The following is a 9,660-nucleotide window of genomic DNA, read 5'->3' on the forward strand; positions in this document are numbered from 1 at the left end:
GACGTCCGTAAGCCATGGTAGCTGTGTCAGCCAGGGACGTAGAGGACCCCTGGCCTGCAGACCGGAGGAGAACAGAGCCAAACCAGCAAGGGCGACGCTGGCAGGGCGGAGGGCAGCACAGTGCTTCACCTTTCTGGCCAGTCTCTGTCTACAGAACACTTTGTAAGCGGTAGCCTTAGTTGCTGCTTTATAGACAAGGCTTAGGAGCTTTTGATAGGATGAGGATAAATCTGGATTTTAGGAACAAGGAAAATGCAGCCAATCTCTTATGAATTGAAATGCCATTAGACAAGCCCTCTTACGGAGATGGGCTTTTTATGACAGAAAATAATTTGTAGGCTGCTTTCCCTTACTTGTGGTGAAAGAGCTGTGAATTTTCTAGAAAAATAGCTCAGGCTAGAATGGCTGTGGAAGAGATAGGGGGCTGCTTGTCCTTGGGGACTCCATTAAGGTAGAGATGGAGGTACATTGTATTTTTCTTTTCAAAATCTCTAAAGGAGGTATCGTGTGTTCTCTTAGCAAAAGACATTTGATTGCACTGTGTTTCAAAGCTCTGAAACTGACTTTGCTGTCTAAACAACAACTGAATTTGAGTTTCCTTAGGGTGGTACATATGAAAGTATATTATTTATATGTCATTAGGCAACAGGATCAACATTTCTCTCTGCGGGTTCTAAACGACTTCTTGTGTTGCCTTCATGCTTTTCCTCTACCACTACCACCAAAATGAAGACACCATGTGCAAGTTTTAATGGGAAGGGGTCCTAAATTTCAAGTCACAAGTTTCTCAAGATACAATTGTAATGTTGAAGTTGAGTCATAGTGATTCAGCTAACCTGCCGCCCATGAAAGATTCAGTAGGAGTGCTACTAAATTACACCATTAGCTTTCAGAGCTGTCCGAAATAGGAAATGTTGCAACTTTGATAAAGTTGTTTCTGTCTAACTGCAGAAATTTTGTACTTTATTCTGTAAGGTGACATTGCTTTTTCTGCTGTTTGAAAGATGTTTTTTACCCCTCAAAAGGCTTAAACCCTACTGCCTGACTTGGTTCTGCTTTTCACCTCCAATCTCTGTACGTGATCACAGAGTCCAAAAAACAGTTTGCGAAGGTGTAAAAGACTCTCTCTCACAGTACATGCTTAAACTATTTAGTCTTTAGTTGGAAGGTAAAAAACTACGTGTGCTATCCATCGCTGAAAATGACAAAATAAGGGGTTCTGAATGTTAAGTGCTTATAACTTCCATAGAGATATATTTTCACTATATCATCATAAAATGGTGTTATTGATTCCAAAAGGTTGTATGGAAAAAAAAATCAAAATCCCAAAATGTCCAAAAGCTATTTGAACAAATTCATGGTAGATAATCCCATCCCATCCCATCCCATCAGAGTGGGACTGGTGTCCCACTTTGGTGTCCAGGCAATGAGAAATTTCAAGGTGATGATGCGTGACACGAAAGTGGCTTGTTATCTGCTGTTGCTGTTCTGTGTGACTGAGCTTCTCTTCTGCTAGAAGTGACTCATCTCTGCAACAACAAAGACACATATTGTACAAACACAGCGCTGCTCCTATTTCACAGTTAGCGATGATGTGAGGGAAAACAGAACGCGTGCTGCATCATCATGTCCTGGCCCTATGGTCCACCGTGAAGAGGGACCCGAGGGGCGCAGCTGCGGCTTGGGTTATGGGGCGGGCTTGCATCTGGCCACGTGCCGGAGGTGGCCTGCTGGACAGACCTCTGACTGCCACGCGTGCTTCTAGCACTCAAAACGTGAGCTGCGAGAACAAAAATGTGCACATATTAAAGATAGCCATTTGTGTCCTCCCATGCACCTTATTTACATGCTTGTGACACTCCCTGTGAGATAGAATCCTTGCATCTCCTTCATATAAGCTGGGAGTAAACTTGTGGCACCTCTCTTCCGAAGAAGCAGCCTGGAAACAACCTCCCATGGCTTCACGCAAACCTATTCTCTTTCCAATTTCTGACTGTCTCTAACTAATATAGCCTAAAAATGGCATGTGTCTTTAATTAGGTTTGCATTTCTCTTGGAGACTGGGAGAGAGGGCAGAGAGAACATAATGCAATAGAAACCCAGGGAAAATTAGATTTGAAAATGAGGTAAGGAAAACAGACCCTGAACAAAGGACTGAGGGAGAAAATTTCTTCTGGGAAAACCATATAAGCATTCTACAGCCAGGACTGCTTTGAGTGTCTGAGAGCTTTCATGAGGGGAGGAGATTTTATTTTGTTCATGAAATGACAGTGAGCGTAGATTTGCTTTTAGCGAAGGAAACACGCCTTCTGTATTTTAATTTCAAAGTAATAGTACAGGAGAGCAAGAATATGAGTTTAAACTGAAGCAAAACTGTAATAAAACCCCCCATGTCTGAGTTGATGCAGTTCACACATCCACAGCACAAAACCCTTGGGAGGTCAGCTTCCTTCAGCTCCTGTAGGAAACCAGTACTTCTATAGCTTTCAGGAAGAGTTAAAAATAATACCACTAAGTGTGTTTCCAAATGTGACTATCAGCAGGGAAGGCCCTGTGCTGCGCTAGCTGTTGTCAGTGAAGCTCTGTACAGGCAGTGTGTTTCTGAGGGTTGGCGGTGGTACTTGATGGCTACAAACTGTACCACCTCAGCACAGCTGCTGTCTGAATCTATCTTGCAGCTGGGAGAATCCTGGGGATAACACAGTAACCGTCACTACCGGGCTTTGCAGTCTGGTTCTCCTTTTAGCTGTCTAATTGCAAAATACGGGATTAACATCGGTTTAATATCTGAAGGACGAGGAGAATCATAGTTCATGAATTTGCATGGCTCAAACCCTAAAAGCAAGTACTTTTCAAGTGATTATTGAAAGGGCCTCCATAGCTCCTTGTTCCAACAGTCTGGGGACCGCTTTGATTGCATGTCTAATGTCCAGTGCCAAGATGAGATATAAATGCTAATTGCCACGTGTTATGGTAGGAAGTAAACCTGCCAGGGCAAGAACAGATGGCATTACATGGGGGCTTTCTTGCACGAAGCGCAGAAGAGAGATTATGATGTCCATGATGATGATCAGCTGGGGAACACAACAGATAACATGGTCTTTGGATTTGTGGATTTGTATTTGTGGATAGGATTTACTTAAGAAAATTTGTGTCCTGTTCCACGCTAGCAAATGAGTGTCATTACTCTTAAGAAACAACAACCAAAAAAAGTGAATTCAAAAAGAGCACTAGTATTTTATTAAGAAATGATAGTACCACAGGTGACCTCTGACACAGTGCAGGAATCCAAATCAGTTATGCTGATTATAGTAGAGAGGCCTGTGTACTTTTTTCACACAGCCTTTAATAGTGGGTACAAACAGGTAAGCTCAGAGATGCTGTGTGAGTGTGAGACTGTGGCCTTTGCATTGAACTCCTGCAGATCACACTGAATCATGCAGAGGTCTGCACCACTGCAGGGTGAAGGAGGAAGTGTAAACACTCCATCCTGGCTGCTGCCACTCTGCTCTCTCCATCGCCCGCAAAGTGGGAAGGAGCAGAGTTGCAACCCAGGCCTGACCTTGGCTTGTGTCTCTAAGAGAACAATAGGAAAAGAGCAAATAAAACTAAAATTAAACCCAAATAAACAAAAAAACCACCCCAAAACATCTTACCCACAAACAACCCAATATGCTGAATCTGCATAACTTAAATTCTGCTCAGGGTCTCTCCAGTCCAGGACTGGAATTAAAGGAGCTGCATAAAGACAAAAACTTGGGAGGCCCAGGAGTAGAAGGAGAGGGAGCAGAGAGGGAACTCCCTGGTAAATGCAGGACCAGCAGGACAACAGGTGCCAGAGGCCAAGGGTTGACGTGCCTTGTCACAGAAGAGCTATGTGAAGAATCTTGCCCAGCACCTGTCCATAGTGTCCCAGGCTTGGCTGTTCTGTGATTACATCTGAAGCTGCAAATATATATTTAAAAAAAAAAAAAAAAAAAGAAAAGAAAAAAGGCAAGAAAAGAGAAGAAGAGTAGAAAAGAAGACACAACAATGATGATGATGACGTTCATTTAGAAAGAGTGATTTAGGAAAGATTCAACTCTGGGACAAGCTGAGACGAAAAAGGAGTCCTAAGGGAAGAAGTAGCCATTACAATAAAATAATTCGGGTTTTTTACTGAGAGCAACATAACTTAAAAGTACATGCAAACATAAATTAAGTTATATTCAAAATGGTGATAATGGCGTGCAATCAGCTTTGAGGCTGCAATAAAACATATTAAATGCCCTTAAGCTTCAGCTTACTTTCACCTTACATTTGAATGTATGGACACTGCAGGAGCGTTCCAGGGAATTAACCGTGCAGCCGATAGTACTGCGGAATGGAGAACTGTGCTTCTTCCCTCCATACCCAGTGCATGGCTCTCCCACCCCACCGCGAATCAAAGGAGTTTTGTTTCTACAGCACTGTTTCCCTTTCTGCTCTCTGTAGGTTGAATTTCAAGCAGGACAATACATGGGAAACAAGGTAGCACTGCCCCCCCCGCCTGCAAAATTAAAGAGATGGCAGCTGACACCTTAGAAATGTGTTTTCTTGCCGTTGCCACGGTCAGAAGATAGCTTTTACAGAGAGAAGAGGTAATCTGGCACTATGGCTAATGCTACTGCAGACGTTTCTGTATGCATGGAATGCTCTAGAGCTTCCTGAACATCTCCAGGCTGGTTCTCTTTTTTCATTCCCAGCTAGCGCCTTACAGCCACGCTGAGTTCAGACTTTTTAGTATTCCAGAAGCAAAGATACTTTTATTTGATAAAAGGAATAGAAAGTATTTCCTATTAACGTTTTCCTAGGAGCACAAATACTTACACAGACTTTTCATAGGAAGGTAGCGGTTGTCAGATAGGTCAGACCTCTAACCTGCCAAGTCCAAACAGATTGTGGCCAGTCCTGACACTTTCAGAGGAAGGTATAAGAAACCCTGCTTAGGAATTCCCACCCAAGGTAGGAGACTGGGGTTTTTTCACTCCTGTAATGTGGCAGGGAATTTCTCCTGTTACTTTTCCTGTAACCTGAGAGGTTGAGCAAGCTCATTTCTGCTATGAAGTAGTACATGCTGGGTCAGAATTTAGGTGTATGCATTCCACTGCCTATGAAAATCCCACTATTATTAAGTAACTGAAAATATTGTTTAGCAGTAATAGTGCTATCAGTTTATCTGCTGGTAGACTGGTCTCCCTATTTGTGGATGTTCCGTTTTCTCTGCAAGTAATGGTATTATATCTATCAATGCTTTTTGTAAGTTCATTCAGCACTATGTATTTTTCAAAGGGTGGGTTAGATATTAGCTAATGTGTAGTACTTTCTTTTGAGGTTGGCATGGAGTAAGTCCTTATTTTAGAAAAGAAGGAAGCAAGACTATTTAAAAACAAACATTTTTTTCATTCTTTAATAGTGCCCGGAAATTGCTAAGTCATATTTTTAGGCTTAGTCTGTGGATGGTTCTTTTTGACCCGTTTGAAAGCAATGTTTCTATGTGCTTTTGTTTTGCGTGTCTTGACATGAACACAGTAGTTACACAACTGAATGTTGATTGCCTTACTGTTAACACACTCGCGTGTGTAAAGAGGTGGTCTCAGGCTAGCTTCCCAGTTCCATGCTATAATGGTTTTAGCCAGTGGTCTTGTATACAGCACTGAATTAGCACCTGAGCACACTGTTGGTTCTCTTCACCTGGTTCTGGATATTCTAAGCGAATTCTTTTAACGTCTCTATCTCCAGTAATATACACAGCCGAGAATCCATTCTCTTGAATTCTTAACTTTAGATGTTAGGCTCCAGACAGAGATGATGTGATACTACTTATGTCTTGATAGTCTCTTTTCCTCCACACTCCCATTCTTGACATGTTTGGCATAGTTATAACTTCCTTACCTGGGGATGATTTATTTACTCTATGTAAATTGTACTGTTGTAAGAATTCTGCATGTCTCTCAAATGCTTATAGGAATGTTTGAATATGGGGGAGAATACTTAATACTAGCTACTGGTTGTATATACACACAAACAAAAAAGGTGGAGCTCATACGTGTCTTTCATAATTTCTACATAAACTATGCTTTGGCCCAGGTTTCTTAAGTACTTAGTCCAACTTTGCAAAATTTTATCCAAGTCCTAAGCACGCAAGGAAATATCTTTGCTGAAATCCTTGTCTCAGTGAATTAAGTAGCAGAACTCACACGTTTTAACAGAGCAAGGACTTTACCCCTGAACTTCAAAGAACTTACGTGACTTGGAAAAAAATCCACAAACTTTTTTCCTGTTTCAGCAGAAAGCAGAAGCTTGCAGAATTAATGCAACACAATTCTATGTTTAGGTACGTGCACATTATTCCCAAACACCACATTCAGTCTAGGCTTAAACTCTTGGCAGTCCCGCGGGGCTCCTGGATATTGCAAAGGAAGCTGTGAAGCAGAGCAGGAGCTGCCCTTGGACTGTGTGCATAAACACTCTGAATGTTACTTAGTCTGTTTAAAACTAAGTCCAACACCTTGCAGCAAGTAAATTGCTTCTGCTATACGAGTTCCAGACGCTAGCTCAGCTATAGATGTGGTCAACAGTGTTATACCACAATAAGTAGTGATATGGTAAAACATAGTGCGCAGTCTCCGCTAGCTCACCCTTTTGCAGTGAAGTGATTAGCAAAATGCACAGAGGTGGGTGTACGTGAGGTGCCTTTGCAAAGGGCCACGAAGGAGTAAGTCGTGTATGGGAGGCTTGATAACTGTGATGGGAGTTGGGGAATATCCGCTCAGTCGTGAGCGTGGTGGATGAGTTTTAACATCTTCCAGAACACCTTCCAGGGTCTCCAGAGCTTTCAGACATGCTGGGAGGTGACAAGCATCTTATATGGGCCTCTGAGACAGAATTTATATAGTCTGTGACATTCCAGCATGCTTCTTGGTAACAATAGTCTATTACCATTACAAAACTGCTGTTAGCATTCTCCTGAGAGGTGAGCATTTCCCCTTGGTTATGTTAAAACCCCTGATAGGAAGTGCCTCAAATGCAGCTGGGGGCAGTGCCACCCATTTACTAACTCTTTACCGAGTTGTCACAACGTACAGGGTAGAACTGTAAACTTCTCATACCAGCTCATTTATCCCCCATCCCCTAATAATTCTCGGAATAGTCTGCCCTTTTCATGTGGGACGATATTAATCTTCTATTTTCTGAAGAACTGGGCACACCAAGTAGCATTCATAAGGCTAGCAGAAAGACAAGTGTTTCTTCATGCATGGAAATTGTATATAGTTGCCATGAAAAAGTCAGTAAGGCAGTGTAAACTATGATTTTATTTACATGTGTCATCTGCAAAGACACAAAGGCCTTGTCTTTATTTGGAATTAGGCCTGCAGCCAGTGATGTAGTGTTTTTTGTTTGAAGGCTGGACTGTTGTTTTTAGCTTTTTCTTTTGAGAGGCGTAATTTTGTCTGCTCATTATCTGATGAAAAAAACTGCTTTCATTACATCAGCTTAATTACTTTTCTAATCCCCAGTAATTCAGCCTTCAATATTACTGACTATAAAACATTGTAAGTTTTCTTCTTAGCCTTACTATTACCACTAATCGAGCACTAGTTCTTGAGTTCACTAATTATTTGAAGCCATACAAACTCTTAAATGAATAAGTTTAATTCCCATATCTATTTTGGGGAGAAAACCTCAGAAATGGGGCACTTTGAAATCCCAGAAAGTAGTTTGAGTTGCAACACTTGATTGCAACACTACACTTAATTACAAAACTACATCACTTTTCAGGAGCTGGCTGACTTTCTGTTGTCCCCATTAAATGTGCTAGTATACTAGTGTATTTAGTTTGCATGGGGCTAATCTTTGTCAGTGGCCAGCACAGGCCTAGGAAGGGATTCAGAATTTTCTTCTGTTTAATGTCAAATATTTTTGTACTGTGGATAATGTCAATAAATCTGTTGCAAAGGAAGTCACTGGTACTCTGATTGCTTCTGAGACTTAATAATCTCTGAGGTGGTGGCTCCGAGAAAATACCGTACATAGCCTGGGAGATGAGCTTTTCAGAGCAGGATGCTGGAGTTCATAAATATGAACTCCACTTCTGCAGGAGTTCCTGGGTTTGGCTGGGGACTTGAAGGTTCATCAGTGCTTCCCTTACTGACAACTGTCACTGAAGCTGTATCACCCTTTACATCTTCAGTTAAACTGTGTGATGGTGGAAAGCTAACGGCTGAACTTCTATAGAGTCAGTCAATCCACTTTATGATGCTTTTTGGAAATATTTCTGTGAGGTGTCAGGTCATTTGATGGTTTAAGACAGTTCATGCTTTCTAAAGTACTGTTTTAAAGTGCAGGTGGACTCTGAGAAGGGATTAGGAAGTGGCTTTGCAATGCTCTCTGCAGCTCAGCAGCTGTATCAAATCTTATCAGTTTATAAATAAAATGCTATTTCTGACAAATACTGCTGCAAATTCTGATTAGAAAGTGAAAGCCAAGGGGTGTTTTCTTCCTGTTCATTAATTCCTTGCAGTAAAGAGCTCAAGTACATTAGGAAATTTGCAACATGAGAGCCTTTGTACAGACCGTCTGTTTGAAGCCTTGCTAGCTATTCAGGAGGCAGATTAAAGAGCACTTTCCCAGAGTGGCATACAATGCGCAGGTACTACAGGAATAAAAGCAGAAGATGACAACTTTTCACACCAGTGTTCATAAACCTGGTTTGGAATATTCCTTAACAAAAACAAAACAAAACCAAAAACAAACACCACCCCCCCAACACACCCCCACACCCACACCCCCCCACCCCCCCCCCAAAAAAAAAAACAACCCAACAACCAACCAAAAAAACCAGACAGGTGTGCTTGGGTTTTCATTGGCACTTTCAGAAATAATGAAACTTTCAGTATAGAAAGAACCAGGTGTCTTTTGCTCGGGAAATTGGCTGTAGTGTGTTCAAACACAAACTTAGCCCAGAATGTGGCTTGAAGCTATCTGAAACAGAGCATCAGCAATGAGGAGGATGTAGTAATTAAAATTTCATAAGACACTGAGTTTTTACACAGAATCCCTAGATTTCTACAATCTTTTGAACAACCATTGATTCTAGCAGCACGTGTAGACTACTCACCAAATGTTTTGCTCCAGATTTCTTGCAAGTGTAGTGCATGCTTATTGCAAGCTGCTTCTTCTTCAAGACCACCAACTGTTGTAACAACACAGTATGGTGCAGTTGCCAGTGCTGCTCTACATTTCTGAAATCTGTAAATCCACACTCGCTATCAGTTATGCACAAAATAGAAGGAGGCCTCAAAAATAGGAAGCCCGATGAAGATTGCTATAAAACAAAGTCAAATCCAGTTTAACAGCAGCTAAAGTTATCAGGTTTTGATCATCAGATATTTTTTGCTTTAGTGGAAAAAAGAGATTTGGGGTCTTGTAGCATCAAATCCCAACTTTTCATCCTCCTAAGTGATCTGTGCAAATACTTTCCATGATCTAAAATAAGACACAGACAGGAAGTACAAAGCTGCTGTTTTTCTGTGGGAAACTAAAGGGAGATTTGGAGTTCCTTAAGTCAGGGTTTTTGCACGGTTTATTTGGAAAGACCTGGATTTCTGTTATTTTGTCAGTAAGTCATACAAGAAGAAA

The sequence above is a fragment of the Phalacrocorax carbo genome, chromosome 13 (assembly GCF_963921805.1).
Source record: "Phalacrocorax carbo chromosome 13, bPhaCar2.1, whole genome shotgun sequence".
Classification (NCBI taxonomy): domain Eukaryota; kingdom Metazoa; phylum Chordata; class Aves; order Suliformes; family Phalacrocoracidae; genus Phalacrocorax; species Phalacrocorax carbo.